The 18,959-nt window shown below is 41.5% G+C and overlaps 1 protein-coding gene across 7 annotated transcripts in view; it reads left to right on the top strand.

The window, feature by feature from the left end:
* The window catches only part of PTPRF (protein tyrosine phosphatase receptor type F), a 392,393-nt gene that overhangs the window by 80,321 nt on the left and 293,113 nt on the right, over positions 1–18,959 (top strand). For all 7 annotated transcript variants that reach the window (XM_075508594.1, XM_075508595.1, XM_075508590.1 and 4 more), the window contains one exon: positions 16,628–16,708. The gene's annotated coding sequence lies outside the window, so the exon portion shown is untranslated. The remainder of the gene's footprint in view (positions 1–16,627; positions 16,709–18,959) is intronic.

Genomic DNA, 18,959 nt, shown 5'->3' on the forward strand with positions numbered 1-18,959 from the left:
TAGACTGTGTTTGAGAAGAAGGGTACCGTTTGTCCTTTGGTCTTCTTCAGACCATGAAGACAAGTGATTTCTAAATAGTCCAGTCTCTGCTGAAGTAGACTACTTCCAGGTTATTCCCTAAAAGTACCGGGCAATTTGTATGATGTGAAATTGTTTATTTGCTACTCTTGTTGTTAAACTTCACCTGTATTCAATAACTAGATCCATGTATGTGAACAAAAATAGCCTCCCTAAAATGCTGCCTTGCAATTTATTTCAAACTTGCATTTGCCTTTTAGGTAAAATAGTGAGTTTGGTGAAAAACTTCTCATCAGTGTAAGCTTACTAAAAAAAGATCTTGGTGGAATACCACTGTGCTGTAGATCATGCTTTTTTTGGTAATTATTAATATTATGAAATAACATTCTGAAGCAGTAGCACATTTTTTGAGTATTGTCTGCCTTTGTCTACATTGAATTTCTACACTGTTAGAGTGGTGGGCTGCAAGACCACGGAAATCCCGTTTTCTTCCTTGCACGTGTAGTTCCTGCGTGTTTATGCAGGATTTTGGAAAACCTGTTCTAACAGCATCTAAAGTGCTGCTGGAGTCTGTTGCCCTAATGCAGTGTAAGGAGTTTACCTCAAAAGCAGCCTTTTGTTACAGAAGAAATTGGTTGCGGTGAAAAGGCATAAGTATTGAGAAGATATTTTTCTGGCTAGATACTGGAAGGAAGCCTTTTAAGCCTTTCTATTTACCTTCTGTATTTTGAACTGCGCCGTTCTGGTTGTGGGAGTAAATAGCAGTGGGTGAACGGGAAGGCAGAACCTGGAATTACGCACTTGCAGGTGAACGCAGAGACTGGCCCCCACACAAATAAGTTGGTGTGGCCACAGGTTTGAGTGTACCTTTACAAAAAGTAAAAAACTGGGAACCTGGTGAATGCAGCGTGGAATGAAGGCTCCTACACAGGCGCATTGGCAGGACTTGTTAGAGAGAAGTGGTGCTTTGGCAACCCAGCAGAGCGAGGACCAGTCGGCCCATGGGAGAGGCTACCCAGTGCATCGTCTTGCTCGGTGTCCATGGGGGGTTTGATGGGGGATGGGTCTTCTGCCAAAACATGTCAACATCCATCTTCCATGGAATAAAAGCAGATGCTTTTAATTGATAAAAGAGAACTAAGAGTGGCACGATACAGCTAGAGCTTCAGTCTGTCCTGGAGTGTGTCCGTCCCCCATTGCATCTGGGGCATGGGAGTGTGCCCTCGTACGGGCACAGGGTGGAAGGGGCTACCCCATAAATTCAACATTCATTCTGATCAGCGCTGCTTTGTGCAAACACAATACAAATATTAAATTACTTTTTTTTTTTTTTGGTTAAACGTTTCCCTTACAACGTAGACAAATTGCTGTTGGCGCAGCTATTGTCTTTGGCGGGGTTACTCTGGGGATGTATCCGACAGATCTCTGTTGCAACACATGGAGGAAAATTCTGAGTGGTCTCCTCTTTCAAACAGTGCAAAAGCTTTTCATTTGGTTTCGTTGTATTTAATTAAAATAAATACACCCAGAGGCTTGAGCAATTGCTGGATGTTTAAAAAATAGAAATAGGAAGATTAAACAATTGAAAAAACATTGTAATGCACAAACTTACTATACAAAATGTATAAACTTATGTTAATAGGATGATAAAAATTCAGGGGAAAAACTGGCTTAAATATTTAAAAGTGTATCTTTAGATCCATTGCCCTTTAGATCCATTGCCCTCAGGACAAAAACTAGCTTAAATATTTAAAAGTGTATCTTTAGATCCATTGCCCTTTAGATCCTGTGCCCTCTTTTGGCATTACTTAATCTTCATATTTGTATTTTAAAATATTTAGCTAACCATATTTTAATATTGCCTCGCTGAAAATTGAGTTATTTTACACAGGTCCTAATTTTTTTCTGTACATCTGTCTGTGTTAGAGTTCTGCATGCCTGTTTGATGGACTATTACTAGTTTTTTGTTTAACAGCTTTATTAGATTAGGCAGTGATGGTTATTGTGTTAGTTTTTAAAAAACCATTCATAAAAGACATGGTTACTGTTCTGCATGGCTTTTATTTAATATTACAGGATACACAAATTATCTAACAAAGGTGAGAAGAAAGGAAAAAGCCAAATCCGTAAACTTGTTTCTCAATGATTTGATTGCTTAATCTGTTTGCAAGTGAAAGTATCCTACCCCCCACTGCAGAGCCGTGGTCTTCATGCACCTTGGCCAGCACTGCAGGTGACGCTGGCCTCCAACCCTGCTTGATGTGTTGCAGGCTGCAGTGGTCCTTCTTGCTGAAGGACTTTATTTTTTTGCTGTAGAAAACAAAGTGAATTCAGTTTCCACGGCCCTCAGTTGTCTTCTGGAAGTAGATAGGTGAGTGCTGCTAAGATGGAAGCAGGCGATGCTTGGTGAGATGGTCCACAGGCTCTGTTGCCTGTTTGCCAGCCTTGCAGAGGGCTCTCTGCAACCCTTTGGCTTCTGGAGAGAGGACGATGGGTGTTTTGGGAACTTTGAATGAAATATTGGAGGTTTCTCAGTATAAACATTGTCAGCAGAGATCAGAACACTTCACCCTTTGGTGTCAGACGGTGACACACTTTGAGATCTAAGTGGCATATCTACATATTTCAACAAAATATGTTGCCTCTCCCGCCTTCGCATTAACTTTTTAGTTTCATTGGCAGACAGATTGCGTTTTATGTCCTTTCTCTGCACATTATGCCAGAAGGTTCCTTTGCAGAAAATAAATTTATAGTCGCTAGCTGATAAAGGTCTTTCCGCAGCGGTCTTGCAGAAACATTTTTGGAGCCATCCTTCCCGTTGCGGTGGCATTGCTCAGCCGTTTCTCCTGGCACTGGAGGTGACAGCCTACCTGCAGTATTTTCTGCTGTATCTTTCTGTGGTAATTTTCCAGACCATGTCAAGGAGAAACTGAAATTTATAAATGGAGAATTCTTGGTTAACTTGGTCCAAACTATTCTGCTGACTTCAACTATGCGGTTTCATAAAAATGCTTTTTTCAGGTAGGAGCTGTCAGGTTTATTTGATTATGGGCGGCCTTTGTATGTCTACTCAAATGCATACGTGTGCACGTACATACTTACTCTTCAAATTGACATTCAAGCAAAGAACAAATAACTTGGGTTCATGACGCGCTTGGTGCAGTTTGATGCCAGTGAGCACTTGAGCTGTTCCATGGTTAGCGGTGCCATTGTATACTGAAGTGATCCATTGTTTTGATAACATTACTTTTAGGTTTTGCAGAACCGTAATCGGTTTTATATATGTAAGCTATTCAAGTTATTTAACAGTCTCTCAAATCTGCCATTTTACATGCTCCCTTTTTTTTATGAATAGAGGCAGGCAAATGAAAAATCGCCTAGCAATCGGAAATTGTTCTTCACAAAAGGTTAGTAGGGAAAGTGGAGATGTGAAAGTACTTTCAAATAGCAGAGGTAGTCTTTGGCATGATAAAAAAAAAAAAAAGAAAAAGGCAACACTTTTTTGTCTCACATTCAGTTAAATTGGAAAAAAAAACAACTTTGGGAATAATGAAAATTAAAACTGCTTTTGTCTCCCCTGTTGCAGCATTCTGAACAGATTTTTTAAAAAAAAGACCAACTGATCTGCTGTAGTTAGCTGAATTCCACCTCTTGATATTTTGTAAGAACAGAACATTGTCTAATACTAAAGCAAGAATTTTGTCTGTGCGTTTATTGTGTTAATGTGGTTAGAAAAAAGTGCTTTAAGATTTTGTTGAAGCTTATCCAGTAACAAGATGTATTGAGATGACTTGCATATCTTAATAGCAAATTTTTCATCTCGTTAATAAGGAGGAAATGTAAAGAATATTATCAAAATAGTCTGTCTGACATGCAGAAAATGTTAAACTTTATCACATTGCAACAAAAATAAACTCATTTATGGCCACACAAAAAATGATTGTGCATTGTGTTTGCCTGCTATAAATTTGATTTATTGCTGTAGTAATTACAGTCATTGATTCGGTAAAAGTTGAAAACATTTTTTTTTTCCCCAAGCGTAACAAGACTTCTGCATTCCCATTGCTACTGCATTGCAACACTTTGAACTTGCTTAGCAGACATGACAAAAGGTTTTAATTAAAATACTAGTGAGATTAAAAAATAATTTGTTTGCATTAACTTTGTATGTTTCTCATAATTCTTTAATTCTTGTAATAAAGGAAAAATACCATGACTGAGATAAGTTGTCCTCCCTCCTTACTCCCCCTCATCAGTAAAAGATTGTGTTGGAGCTCTGAGATGTTTTGCTGAATCCCACTGCGAGCTCTGAAGTACCGTTGAGATGTTACTTGTTGGTGCATGGATGAGTAGGAGGTACTTAGGAGGCTTCATTCACCAGCAGGAACGTGATCCTAGCATGGCTAGGGGTACGCTGAAATCTATCCAAGCATCCCAGCCTTTCCAGCTCCCAAGTAATTGTAAAATAATTCATTCTGGAGTTTTACCCCATCTGAATATTCTGAAATTAAAGACTATCAGCTACAAAACCGATAGGGTAGCTCAAGGACCTTCAGGAATTTTTCTGCCAAATCCATCACGAATTTGGGATGAGGCTAAAATTAGAGATCATTGTCAGAGTTCATTAAATCTTTCCACTCTTTTTTTGCTGAAACATTATTTAAATAATGATGTAAATCAAGCAGAAACTTTGATGTAAATCAGCCACTTTGATCTTACTTTGTTACATTTCTCAAAGGAGAGGTTAATTATTAGTAGTTTGGTAATTATTAGATTGCCTTGATTTGCTGCTAAGTACAGCTTTTACAGTAAGGTAACACCTTTTGTCAACATTATAAGCATACATTATAATTGTCTAACTATGCCAAATAAGCATTCAGGTACTTCATGCTCATATTTTTGGTAGTAAAATACTTGTTTAACATATATTGAGTGCTGAATATATGGTTGTATTGATGTAAAAATTTGAATTCAATTAAAATGCATGAAACAATATTAAATTGTTAACTATATTTTTCTTAAATTTACTGGATACCTAAATCAAAAGCAAACTTACCAATTCAAAAAGCAAAATGCAGTAAGGGAGTGCTTTCAAGGTTTAAAATAGTTATGGTATTAACTCTGGATAGTGACTGGAAAATCGTTTTGGCCCTGGAGGATTTTGTAAATGGTAGATCTCATCCTCTTGCACGTAATGTTTATTTGTAGATTGGGCAATGAAAACAAATCTTCGCGCTGTGTTATTTCTTAATTGATTTCTTATTTTGAGCGAATCAAGTCATTGAATTGAATTAACTGAATAAACTGAAATTAGGAAAAAAGCTATTTCTACATCAGCCAAAAAAAAGGTCAGTCACTATTTAGAGTTGGTTTAGTGCATTACTTTCAGTTGTTTAGCCTGATGATTTGCCTCTGAAAGCATGGAAGCAAATGTAGGTTTTTTGAATGTATATTAAATTTGAATACTTTTGATAGATAAATTCATTTTAATGTTACACGTATTTATAAATATACGAAATATGTTGTAATGCTTTAGAAACGTAAACCTAATTTTTATTAAGTACTTTAAGACAATATTTAAATATATGTGAAAAATAAATGTTTATTTTGCTTCTCAAGGAAAAACCCTTAACAATGTGAAAAGACAAATTCATGTATCGGAGAGCTTCTTTTATTCAGCGTCACTTGTGTAAGCACGTTACAGGATTACAAGAAGTGACAATTTCTTGTGTTTGTGATTACAAGAAATAAGAACTCTGACTATCCAAAGTTGGTCATTGTACTATTTGGTACTGTTAATATACTTCTAAATACGTAGTGCTGATATAGCCTTTATAATTAATGTGGAATCTGTGTTGTAGTGTGTTGGTTACATTTGGTGTCACATTCAATTTTCTGTGAATTTCAGAAGACACAAATATTTCAGTGCATGATGGTATAAAGGTGGAATTGTAGAGCAAAATGGATATGCGGTGCATTTATTTTACTATTATCAATACATTCCATTTTTTCGGTGCTTTATTCACATATATAAAATTGAAATACAGGCAGCTCTGAGACAGGAGTTTGGCTTATTTTACTAAGCAAAAAATAGAGTGTTTGTATTGTAAATAACTTTTTAAAGAGCTCTTTATTTTAATACTTTCTCTTACAGCAGATTGCTCACTGGGGATTTTAAGTCATGATAATTCTGGTATGGGAGTGAGAAAAGCTGTTTCTTTGTTTAAAAATATGCTTGTCTAGATTTTGTGAGTATATCCATCCACGTTTAATATGCATCTATAATAGATGCTCTGTACTAATGGATGTGTGATATAGTTAAGTGTGTTCATCTATTTTCACTTCACACATGTATTTTATTTTTAAGCTGCAGCTCACCTTTAGTCAGTTGGCAGGGATTGGATATTCCAGTCTGAATGATTATTGCAATTCCAGCTCTTGCCTGGGACGGTAGCGTTGCTGCTGCTGAAAGGAAAACCTTTTAGGTTCATGCAGATTGATGCTATTTTATTTCTAATTTTTCTTACCCTTTTAAAGGAGAGGGAAAGAAAAAGGTAGTATGTTTTCTAGGGGTTTTAAGAAAGCTTGATTATATTTAGGATGAGGGTTTGCTGGTGGTAGTAGTTTACCGGTTTGGATGTTGCTGCTAATTCTCCAATGTTAATGCATTCTTATGGGTCTTCGGGCTTTGTGTCAGAAGCCTTGTAGAGAGACAGATAAACATCAGCTCTTCAGTGCAATGGAGGACATGTTTCAGGCAACACTAATGTGAGCTTGATCTAATAGTTCCTCTGAAATATTCCTTCATGCTGTTTATTGCTTTTCTTGGATTTATGCTGTAGCAAGATGTTAACACTAGCTACTTCAAGATTATCCTGTTGTGATAGAGTCTGATGCAACGAATTGCAATGGATTAAAAAGAAACAAACCTTTCCATTGTATATTTTTGCATTAATTTTGTAACATTTGTTTCTCATAGCATAAAAATCTTTTTTTCCATTACAGTCAGAATTTACTGTCCTGTGGAGCAAGCCGTTGGGCAACCAAAGAAGGCTGAGAGCCGCTAATCCTCAAAGAACAACCCTAGTCCTGACTTCATGCTGCCTGTCATATCAGTGGCACCCTTGCAAGTTCGTGTAGTAGTATAGTTGTTTGGACATTTTATTATCTCAGATTCATTTCGGTACCCCTATGCTAGAGGTGTCCTGCTCTTCTGGTGTTGCCAAGATACCACTATGGTCTTCTCTTGTTCTAAAAAACTTCGAAGCCCTCTAGACTCCCTTAAAGTCGGTTCTGTACAGGAGTCTGCTTGATGTGGAGTTAAGTCTTGCAGAAGAAGAGGTGGGGAACCACTGAGCAGTGCTCGGAGAGTGCTCCTTTCTAGCTCATCCTGGATAAAGCAGCAGTAACTGTGTTCTGCTCCTTTTCTCTTTTCCAAGCTAGCTGAGTATCAGCACAGGTTTTTCTTGGACAACAGTGTTACCATGGCTTTTACAACGCGGAGGGCTGGGATTTTGAGATCTTGTGTATAGAATGAAATATTCCTTCTGGTTTACCCTTGGCAGACTCGAGGGTTGGGGTGGCTGTTGAGGGAATGGATGCTTGGGATGAAATGAGAGCCGTCACTCAAGCATCCTGTTCAGTGCAAGATACTCTACGTGCAAGAAAAGACACAGTAGGCTGATGTGTAGTAGTTTCTTCTTAAAAAGAATAACTCTAATCCTAATTCCTAATAATTAGCTATTCTTAATTCCCAAAACATGTGTCTTTATCCCTTTGATTACTCAGTAGCTAATGGTAATTTGTATGCCTGTCATCCTTGTCTCCTCATTCCTTAAACCTTTGTTAAGTTCTTGGAGACTCCATTCACATTATGCATTTGTTTAAAGGCTCAATACTCTTTGAGGGGGGAGAGGAGGTGCTATGTAGCAACCCGTATCAGAAAAGGTGGTTCCTACTTTTCCTGATTATTTTAGCACTGTGATGAAGAAGGGAAGTGGATGAGGTTTTGGGGGAGTGGGAGAAGGTGGGGAAGGAGATTTCTAGTGAAAATGAGTCTGTTCCAGGGAAATTGTTCATCTTGTTCCAAGCTGGAGCCTTGTTTTGCTTTACATCCTCTCTTTTGAGGGAACAGCCAAGGAGAAGTATAGAGTCATATAATAACTTAATAAAAGCTTCTAGGCAACTAGAAGGTGAATGTGGCCTACTTGTGCTTGACTGCTGAAAGTCCAGTCTGGTCTCTTTGGCAAAGTTTGACAGAGACTATTCCTGTTTAGTCATCGAGAGCATTGCTGGAGTGCTGTGTGTACAGGAATAACAGAAGAGCAGTGAGAAAATACACTGATATTGCGTCAGCTGCATGAAGAGCTTCAGCCACGTCTTGTTTTATCAAGCTCATGCCTGTATTGGCCTACCAGTCTGGCTGTGTCAATGCCACTGAAATAGAGAAAAGCCTTTAATCTGGTACATCTCCGAACAAGATGACGTAGCTGCTGCCCTTCGGTACTCAGCAAGAACTGTGGGCTGTGTATCGACGTGCACCTCTACCCCTGCAATGCAGATTTGCAATTGTTCCTGCTCCTTTGACAGTATTGGGAATGGGGGTGAGATGTTCAGCTGTGCTTGGATAGAATGGTAGCATGTTAGTTGGATATATCTGAAAAAAACTTAGCCCCCCTCCCTCCAGCAGTGTAGGCAAGATCACAGTCTTTGACTTCAGTGCTGGTTTTGGTGATCAATATAGAAAGCACTGTAGGAGTTACCTTGTTATAGTAAAAATGTATTAAGTAAAACACAGGCAGGGACCTTATGGGCATCAGAACTAAAATTCCTGGTCAAACCTTGAGTTCCCCAAGGCAAAATATTATGCCTACTGAATATCCCAGTTGGGTGCCAGGACACAGTTAAACAGGCATCTTCACCAGCAGCCAGAGCTGCAAACTGAACTCATATGAGAAGTTTTGATACACTTGACCTTATAGGCATTTGGGGCATGAATTTTTCCCCTTGCCACAGGATCTTCAAAGAAGATAAAGCATAGAAACATTGTTCCTAGATTTCATACAGGTGGGAGTAGTGGAGGTGTCATTTCTCCTTGGAAATCCTTGTAACTTCTTCATCAAAATTAGTCATGCTTGGCACTGTAGTTAAGAGAGATTGTTCAGAATTGGGGTGTCTTAAGAAATGTTTTGGCTTATGGTGAGAGGTTTGTTTGCTTTGTGCCCAGAACTCACACCTTCTGTGTTTGACCTGCTCTTGAGAACCTACTGCCAAAATAACAGATAATCTTTTATAAAACACTACAAAGAAACCAAATGTTTATCACTCCATTCCTTCTTCCCCCCCCCCCCCCCCCCCGAAGAAAGCTGTGGAAGATTAGGCAAAGATGTGTGTTCATTTTAGTAGTCCCGCTTTGGCTAAAAAAGTCTTGGGTGTTGGTGGTCTGTCAGATGGTGCCAAGTGCTCATCTGCCTTCCATCTCAAAGGGAAGGTCACCAGCACATCAGTACTTAGTGCATCTTTCTGGTTATACTGGGTCTTAATCACTTAAGCCAAGCACAAAATGCCAACTCCTCCAGCTCTAGAAATACTCATATGACTCAATATGGTAAAGGGCCTTGCAAATATTTGCCCAGTGGTGCCAAAAGAAAGGGCATGCTTTCTGCCGCAGCGTTGTATGCTTTCTAACTTCCTTAGTGTGTAGGGATGCTGTGTTACATAGCTTGGAAACTCCAAGCTTGTTAGTTGGCATTCTTGCTGCAGTAGGCAGGAGCAGGGTTTCTTCTCGGCCACGTGCCTAGGATTTTTTGAGTGCAGCCCTTTTGAGCACTTCTGAAGCACGTGGGATTCCTCTATACAATCATGACTTGGTTCTCCGTGGTCTAACTAGCCCTTCATTTGAATCGCACATTTTGTTGTCTTTTGTGTTTTGTGGACGTTGAAGTCTGAAGTGATTGCTGAGCTGAGAGCTCCCTTGTGACCCAGAATTGCATTTTCCATAGAGATAAACTGGCACTTGAAATCATAAAAAGTGGATTTTTTTTTTTTAATTGTTCTGTCCTTCTGCCCAGCTCTGTTTTACACTTTGGAGAAGCCATGATATTCTTTAGATACCCATGGAGTTCTTGAATAAATTAATGTACTATTCGGAAAACAAACTCACTTTGTACTTTAGTATCAAAGGAAAAGAGGCCTCGACACTAACTCTATCTGCGTAGCTAAGACCAGTGTAGCTCAGACGTGTGCAAATCAAATGTTTCTTCATCTTCTTAAATGAGTTTTCTCACTGATTTGCAGAATATCAGCTTTATTATACAATATACAATTTCTGCAAGCCAGATATTCACTAAAGGTAACATTAGACACTAAGCAAATAATTGTTTCCTGTCACACTGCATTAGTAACTGGGAAGAAAGTGTTTCCTAATTTGTATTTGTGCAGAACTAAATATAGCTCTAGTGAAGCTTAACTTAAGCTTTAGCCATTCAGGTCCCTAAGAAATTCAGCACCATGTTTGTCAGTTACTGGGAAAATGACTGTAGACATTCTTGCATGCTTCTTGCCCTCCCACTTGTGAGTTTTACGATCTTAGGAACTTGAACATGAGGTTAACCAAGCTCTCAGAAAATCCTCATAGTCCTGGGTTATTGCTGTCTGCAGGGACTATTGCAGAGATTTTTTTTCCTAGTAGGAGTTTTAGGATAGCAAGCCCTGGCTGCAACGCCCCTGTCCCATATTTAGCAAAGACAAGGTTAAATTGTCCTATAGTTATGTTTTCCAGGAAAAACTGCTCTGATTTTTCACCTTAAATCTGTTATTTATTGCTTGTACTATTCTGTAGCTGTTCTGTAGAGCTGATGGCATGATGCATAAGATCTTAAAAAACCTGTTAAGTGTTCAGATTGGACTGTACCAGTGAAATCATGCTGTGTACCTGGTAAGAAAAATCTGGTGTTGTAGAAAGGTGTATTTGAATAGATTGTGTCTCCTCCCTGGGAAGCATACAAGCTGATGTCTGTGCCTTGGTATCAAGTCTGTCAGCTGTGGGATAACAACCTTCATGCTGCATCTGCACTGAAACGGCAGCACTGCTTCCGAAGAGGATGGAAATGCCAAATGCTGGGTTTTGGAGCTTGAGTCTTTTGTCTGGCATCTGTGAGGATGCTTCAGGTTCATCTCTTCCAGTGGGGCTAGGTGTGAGCCCAGGCTCACGGAGTTAGTCCCATTCCTTTTTTCGTTTGTGTGTGAATTCACCAAGGTAAGCTTATCCTCCCTAGGCGTCTCTGCTTGACAGCGAGCAGAATGAGTGCGTTTCAGAGGTCTGAGGAGATCTTACATCCAGGGTTCGTAGAGAGACCAAGACAGTACTTACTCATTCGTCTGTGTCCCTTCTTCAACCTAAAGCGTGCTACCAACTCGTGGATTTTATCAGTGCTCTGCCCAACTTTCTCATGTTATGGGTGATGCATATAATTAGGAGGAGGGAACGTGTTCGCCGTTGCTAGTGGGGAGGAGGAATCCTGTGTACCTGGCATTGGTTGTCTGCCTGCACCTGTACCTCTTACCTTTGGAGAGATCCTTTAAGGAAGCGATCTAAAGAAATCCAGAGAAAATTTCTTAGGTTTGTAACAGCTTTCCTCCTGGCAGACTGAGATTTATTTATACTGTAGGATGTGACAGGCAATTCCTGGTGCTTCAGCTCTGTCTAAAGCGTGAGTGATCGCTGGAAAAGCGAGTGATTGCATTAGAAGCTTTCCTCCCTCCAGTGGGGAGAGTGTTTGAGCTTGAACTCTCCCCTCACTGAGATCTTTGAAGTTTGGATCTTTAAAACCTTCTCCACTCCAAAGACCTACCAGTGCAGTCGTCATCCTTCCCATCTGAGACAGGCTGGACCAGGCTCCCTTCAGAGGCCATTAAACCTCCTCATTTCATCCTCCAGAGAGGCTGGCAGAGAAGGACATAAGTAAGTAATTATTCCCTGCCTCTCCTGCCAGTAGCTGAGTGAGCCGTGGAAGTTGAAACATCATTAAATCTCCGAGCAGCACGGAGGGGCTACAAGCCTCCGCAGCCAGGGAGCCTCGTGGCACGCAGCGGAGGGGAGGGCTGAGTACCAGGTGGTATTTAGGAACTAATTAATATTTGTGAATAACAGTGCGTTATTGGTAAGAAAACAAATCAGTTTGTGTGTGAATATTTATGATGATGACTTTCAACATTGCTTGGATCACACGGTCCTTTTCTGGCTGCTGCATCTCCTCTTGTGTCACAACATTTCACACCGGGGTGAAAACCTTCGCTGTTGCGCAGAGCCGTGCTGTGGGCTGGCAGCCAGCTGAGCAGCGCAGCGGCATATATGTTTTTAGAAGAATATTCTCACTAGTTTGCTATTAGTGGGCTACTAGATCCCAAACATTTAAAGTATTCTTTGCTGGTGGAGTAAGCCATGCAATTTAGCTTGAGATTTCATCCCATTAGGAGCCAAGCCATGCACAGAGAGAATGCTGTGTTTGAAGAGAAAGCAGGTGTTAAAGGTTGTTCTCCTTCTTAATGTTGTGTGCGAGTATTTTACAGTAGATCAAACTTGCCTAATGTAATCTTCATCATGCTTTCATTTAAAATGCTCCCTGTGGTTTGTATTTGTGGAACTGAAAGAGCAGAATCTACTTTGTAGCTTGGTGGGGCGGGGTATTCGATTGAACATATGTTCACACTGTCATTTGGGAAAGATAATAGGTTTTTAACCTCTGTCAGTGTTAGACTGAGGTATTTATGGAGCTCTATTAAAGCTGTGCCTAGGCAGCTAACCTTGCGATACAGGTTTTTAACAATTTGCCATTTTCTTATGATAAGTTGCTGCTTTTCTTGGCCTCTCGCAGTGCCTCTTGCTGTGTCAGCCAGCATGGGAGCTTACCAAGAAACGAGGAATTCCTTGCTGTTGCCAATGCTGCATGAAATGCTCGTGGCTACTGGTATTGTCTGTTCAGTAAATACTGTCACGTAGATTGAAAAAGCAGCCTTGAAGAGTTTCAGAAAATGTTCTTCTGGGCTTGACGCACGGAAACTGCCAAAACCTGTGGTGGTAGCACTCGTGCTTTTGGTTGCAGAGGTGTCCCGGTGCAGCTGTAGGTGCCGAGCTCTTGTTGCGGGGTGCTGCGGGGAGGTGCGCGGCATCGCCCGTGCTGCGCGTGGCGGGGAAGCTCTGGGCACCCTCTGCTGCTCTTGCTGGCCTTTGGCTCAGCTCGGGGCGGGGGGGAAGCTGGGTGTGTTTTGGGAGCCCTTTCTTTTAAAGGGGGAAGGTTTAATTTATTGTGCTGAATTCCTGTTGGTATGTGCTCTCTTAGTCACTTCAGGCTTCTAACAACGTAAATCAGCATGATGGAGACTGCAGCGTGCTTCGCTCTTTAACTGAAGTTATCTCCAGTGAACTGCCATTACCGCTTCCGTCACTGCTGATTACATTTTTCTGTTAATGTTTAATCCTCAACAGCAAATGCCTAATGTTTATATGCCCTCTCTCTGTATAAGCAGAACATCTGTTCTTTAAAGTTGGCTATGACATCCAAAACTGAATCAGCGCACACTTTTAAATATACGTGTCAGACAAAGAGATGCAAAGAAATTCAGAGCGTAAGCGATCACTTCAGTGTGCACAGGTCCTGTTGTGGCAGGGGTTTCCAGGGGTCTTAAATTGCATATTAAACAGTGCTTGGTATGACTGAGAGTATTTTCTAACCTCATCTTATTTTCTAACCTCATCTTAAAATTCTTTGCTCTCTGACTTTAATATTTCCAGTGTAGAAAAGATTGTTTTGTTTTGTTTTGGTTTTGTTTTTTGATGGCATGTTTCCCCTTCCTTTTCTAGCAGTAGTGCCACCATGGTGTAGCTGAGAACAGTTGACTTGAACTGCCCCTACCATGCAAATGCAAAATCTTCTTACGCTTTTGGGAGAAAGGAGTTTTTAGTGACATATATACACGTGTACCATGGACGACTGTAACTATGTGTGTTAGAACTGTAGGAAATTCCATAGGGTTTCCAAAGAATAAATTCAAAAGAAATGCATAAAAAGTGATATAACAATTAGCAGCAGAGACTGATATGTTTAAGGGAGGATATTAATTGAAATTGTTGGCTTACAGAAATTTCAAGCATTTTTATGCATTTAATAAAGGGCTGCCATTTAAGTAGCTTAAGTATCCTTCTCTGTATACAACGTGTCCTGGGATTTAACAAACCACTTACTGCTGGATGGATTCCACTCAGATGTAATTGCCATTCTTGCAACAAAGACTAGCTGATGAAGAGAGTGAAAAGAGCCTGCACCAAAATGGTCATCATGTTAGTTGTGTGGGAAGGGAGAAAACAGACTTGTATAATGTCTGCTATTCGTTTAGTATGTTAGTCTTGGTCATGGGCATCAAGGTGGATCTGTGCCTAAAAGAGGGCTTTCCTCAAATCCCAGGGAGCCTGGTGGGAGGGAGGTACCAGGGTACTTCTCTAAAATTCTGGCCTGAGGGATGGAGACTGACAGCATGTGACAGCTGAAGGTGGGTATTAGTGACCTGACACTGACTGAGAGGTGCTGGGGTAGAAAAGGGGGACCCTGTATGAGAGGGGGAAAAAGTTACGACATGTCGTAGACAAGGGAGCTTGCAGGGACAGAAGAAAGTGACGGCATGGTCAAAGTTATGAAAAGCATATTGAGCAGCGTTGTGCATAGATATTGGCAGGGTAAGACCTCCGGATTTAAAACAGGAACATGCTCTGAATGACTGCAGCGAACGCCAGCGTGTGCCAGAAGTAAATATAGTAGAGTAAGCACTGCTACAGAGTCATTGAAGTCAACGCTGCATAACATAAAATTGCATAATATATTTGTTTGTCAAGGTTATTAGAGCACAATTTTAAATGGATCTGAGTCCTTGGAAAGGTGACTGTATTCTGGTTCCCTGGGCTGAGGTTTCCAGTACGTCCCAGTCTGATCCGGCGGCAGACTGCCAGCAGAAGGGGTGAGCTTGCCGTTCCCCTCCTACCAGCTTGTCTGACCGGCTCACGAGCTGGTTCCACTCACTGTGCCAGGCAGAAGGGAACTGCCCTCTCTCCCCAGAAATTTAAAAAAAAAAAAAAAAAAAAAAAGTGAAGGGATTTTTGTTGGCCCAGTCAGCTCGGGTTGCAAGGGGATGAGAGGGTCTCCAAGGGGCGCGTACGTGAGCGGGTAGGTGGAGGTATCTGTAAGTGCGTGGGGCAGCGGGTGGGCAGGCTGTCTCAGCCCCGTGCCCCACCTCGGAGCTGGAGCGACCTGGCGGCGTTCCTCCCCTCTCCTGCCGAGGATGCGGTCGGTGCATGACGCAGCAACCGTCAGAGTCCTGGATTTCAGGGCACTGTCACACTCTCCGAAAGAGTGCTGGAACTGTTTACGAAATGAGTACTTTGTAAATGATAAAAGACTAAATAACGCATTCCATGCATTTGCATAATTTCGAATCACTTATCCTTCTGAGCGCCGTAGTCATTTGGCTCACGTTAAAGAACGCTTAACAGTGTAATTGAGCTCAAGCCATCGGTTGCCGAGCTGAGTTGACACTGAAGATGGGAGGTGTGTTTTTGGGGAGATCGTGGGTGTTTCCTGTAATGTCCCTGGAACCATGGAGCAGTGCCCTGAGGGCTCAAAGCAGTGCGGGTAGGACAGGTAGGAGGCACGGTCGGGATATCTTTCCGAAAGAGCTTGAGACCCGGAGCAATGGAAGTGGGACTTATCTCCATGGCGATAGCACGCAGGGTCACGACCTTAGGAGGCATTAGGAGAAAGAAACTTTTGCTCTGAGCTGGGTAGGATGGAGGGGGTTACCAGCTGGAAGTGCTGGAGAAACGCATCTTGACTTTGCACAGTCACAAGGTGACAGCGAGCTGCGAGCATGGCGCTGGGCAGAAGATGGGGAAGTGGGGTAGCAGAGAGGTAGGTAATCTCAAGGATGGGAGCTCATCTGAGAGCAAACTCCAAGAACTTGCTTGGTTTGGGTGGTAAAATGAGCCCTGACAGGAAGGTGGTGTAATTCATTTTTATCGTCAGGGAAATAAACTTCAGGGATAGGGAAAAGCCGTTTAAGCTGCTGGATCAATGCTGGCATGAAAACAAATGGATAAAAGCTGTTCGGGAATAAATGTTAGGCTGAAAATTATACGTTTTTTAACTATTGGAGGAACTCAGTTCTGCGGTAGGTATCGGATATGGAGACTGAGGAGGAGCATTGTCAGTATGTTGGGGTCTGTCGCTGTGATCGGGGTTCTTGATTGTGATACTCGTAATGGAGGGCCTGAGCTAGTGATCTGTAAAGGAAACACCTTTCCCATTTGCATCCGTATGTGGTGGTGGATTGTCACAACTGTGTCATGTCCAAGTAGGAAAGGGGAAACTGTCCCTTGCTGTCACGGTTTTAAAAGCGTCTGGATGGGAATATGTGCTGAACCTAACTGCTTCTGCCCCAGGATGGAGAATTCATGTTGTTAAGTGAAGTTTTAACCTTTGCTTTACATTTAATCTGTGAATGTCTCTGCTGTTAAAATCACTTATGACACTTATTTTTATGTTTGTTTTTTTTTTTCCCCTAGGTATTTTTATGGCCTCTGTCACAGTGGTGTCTCAGTGTCTCCCAGGCATTTATGGATTTATTCTGAGAACGTTCCTGTGAGGTAGGGAAACGTTATCACCTTTGTTTTACAGACTGGGAACTGAGGCACAGGGAGATAAAGGTTGCAGGAGGAGTCTGTAGCGTAGCCAGCAGTCAAACACTGATTGCCAGCAACTTCTTTATTGTCCTAATCCCAAGCCCAGCTGCCTGTCTTTGGCTTTTTTTCTTTTTTTCTTTCTTTCTTTTTTTTTTTTTTTCCCTGGTCTGAGTTTTTGTAGAAACAATCTGCAAGGGGCTGGGAGGAACTGTGGAAAATATGATTAGGGTTACTGGTGTCCTTATTTTAACATTGTTGCTTATGAGTTGAAATGCCTTTCTAAAAATACCAGCAGATCTGTTTATGTTAAATGATTAACATGTTTAGACTTTCAACAGATAAGCTGTCATGCTTTTTTGAGTCAGTAACTCCTTTATCCTACCTGTCTAGGCTTGTGGCTGTTGAATTCTTACCCTGCCTAAGCTAATGCCATCCCAATCACCTACAGCAATGCCAAGAATTTCATCATCCATGCAAAGATCTGATTCATGTCAAGACAGGTGTAAAGTTTCTTAAGCACTTATGTATAATTACTGTTTAACTTTATTTTTCAAAGGTCTTTCCAAGCCAGCTAAAATGTTCAGCTTTGAGCTCCCAGATTCTCCCAGAAATTGGATTTCAGTGCCTGATTAGTGACGCTGATCCCTTTCAAAAGTATTGCAAAGTTCCTGACACATGTGTGTGCAGTGAATTACAATTTACATCATAAAATCAAATATCATGAATAACAGCTTGAAAAATGCCTTTTTTTCCCTTCAAGTAAGGAATTTTTAAGATAGGTCTCCCTTGAGCCCCTCTTCCCCTTCAAGTTGGTATTTAAAGTGTGACTTTTACTCCTTAAGGAATTTTCTTAGAGCTATGGCAACGTTATAAATTATGAAGACACCAGCAGGCTCTGACAATTAAATATTTTTATTGTCTATTAAAATAAGCAACATTATTAAAATGATAACATTGCAAAGAAATATTTAATGTCATCTTTCTAATTTCGCAATTTGTAAAATACACACATTGCACTACATTTATGCTCTTTATTAATGTATATTACGTGTCTTTGTGTCCCCAAGAATGAAGCCCTAATGACTCATGAACTGTCTCAAAGTGTACTAAATAAGATTAAAGAGCTGGCTAGTGACCTTAACAGTCAATTAGGCTATGCATTACTCAGCCCAGTATTTGTGGAGTGTAGAAGGGAAGCGGAAACTCATTAGCTAAGATGCTGATGCTTGAAACAAACAAGATTTCTCTAAAACCAGGAACTGGTCTTGTCGCTTGAGTGGAGATCGAAGCACTTACAGTAGGTACGTCTTTGCGTATGTGTGTTTGAAAGTACTGCTTGTGTGGTCCTGGGGAGTGCAGAAAAGCCCGCTAGTGAGCTTTTGGGCTCAGAGCCTTTTGGAATAGATCCTGCCAGGCATGGATGGTTTTGGGTCGGGCAACGGCAGGTGCAGTAGGAGATGGTGCTCAGGTTTTGGGATGTGCCATCTGAGAGGTTATGCAAAGACAGCATGATTGGGAGGGCTGGTTTCAGAAACTTTGTGTTTCACGGAAACAGCAGGGCAGGGAAGAACGTCTTGGCGTGGCATATTGCATGCTTGGTTTTCCTCAAAGGTGAGCCCTGGGTTGGCAGGGTTGCGTTTGGATGAGCGTGGGAGCGTGAGCAGAAAGGCGATGGGCTGCTCTGCCCGCTGAAGAGCAGAGTTTGAAGGCTGCATCCCCTTCTCCCGCAGCTCAGGAGAGGGGAGATGAGGGGGTGCCGAGTACTCAGAAGTACAGCCAGGTCAGATCCCCTGTTCCCCACCAGCTCTCCCACCCCTTTGCAGGCTCACCTGGCCCGTGGAGTCAACAGCATGAAACCAGGCCAGCAATGGGCAGCAGTGCTGAGCGCGTCCCAGTGATAGGTTAACTCGGTGGGATGCAACCCTGGACAGTATCTGAGTTACGGGAGAGTCTCTGTCATCTTAAGGACATTTCTTAACTAATCATCTACATGCGGTTTTATATTGCGTTCGGAAGCACCTTAGAGCAGTCCTAGGTTGGAGATGGCCTCTCGCCTGAGAGGACGCTACGTGGTGACAAAACTGAACCAAGAGTGGTGACAACATTACGCAGGAGCTGAGCTGGCAGCTTGGTCATGCTGCTCCTCAGCAAAACAGTGGTCCTTCGGTTTATAGCACTTTTTTTCTGGTATGTGCAGTTCTGTATGCTTTCAGCT

Source organism: Mycteria americana, chromosome 7 (assembly GCF_035582795.1).
Source record: "Mycteria americana isolate JAX WOST 10 ecotype Jacksonville Zoo and Gardens chromosome 7, USCA_MyAme_1.0, whole genome shotgun sequence".
NCBI lineage: Eukaryota > Metazoa > Chordata > Aves > Ciconiiformes > Ciconiidae > Mycteria > Mycteria americana.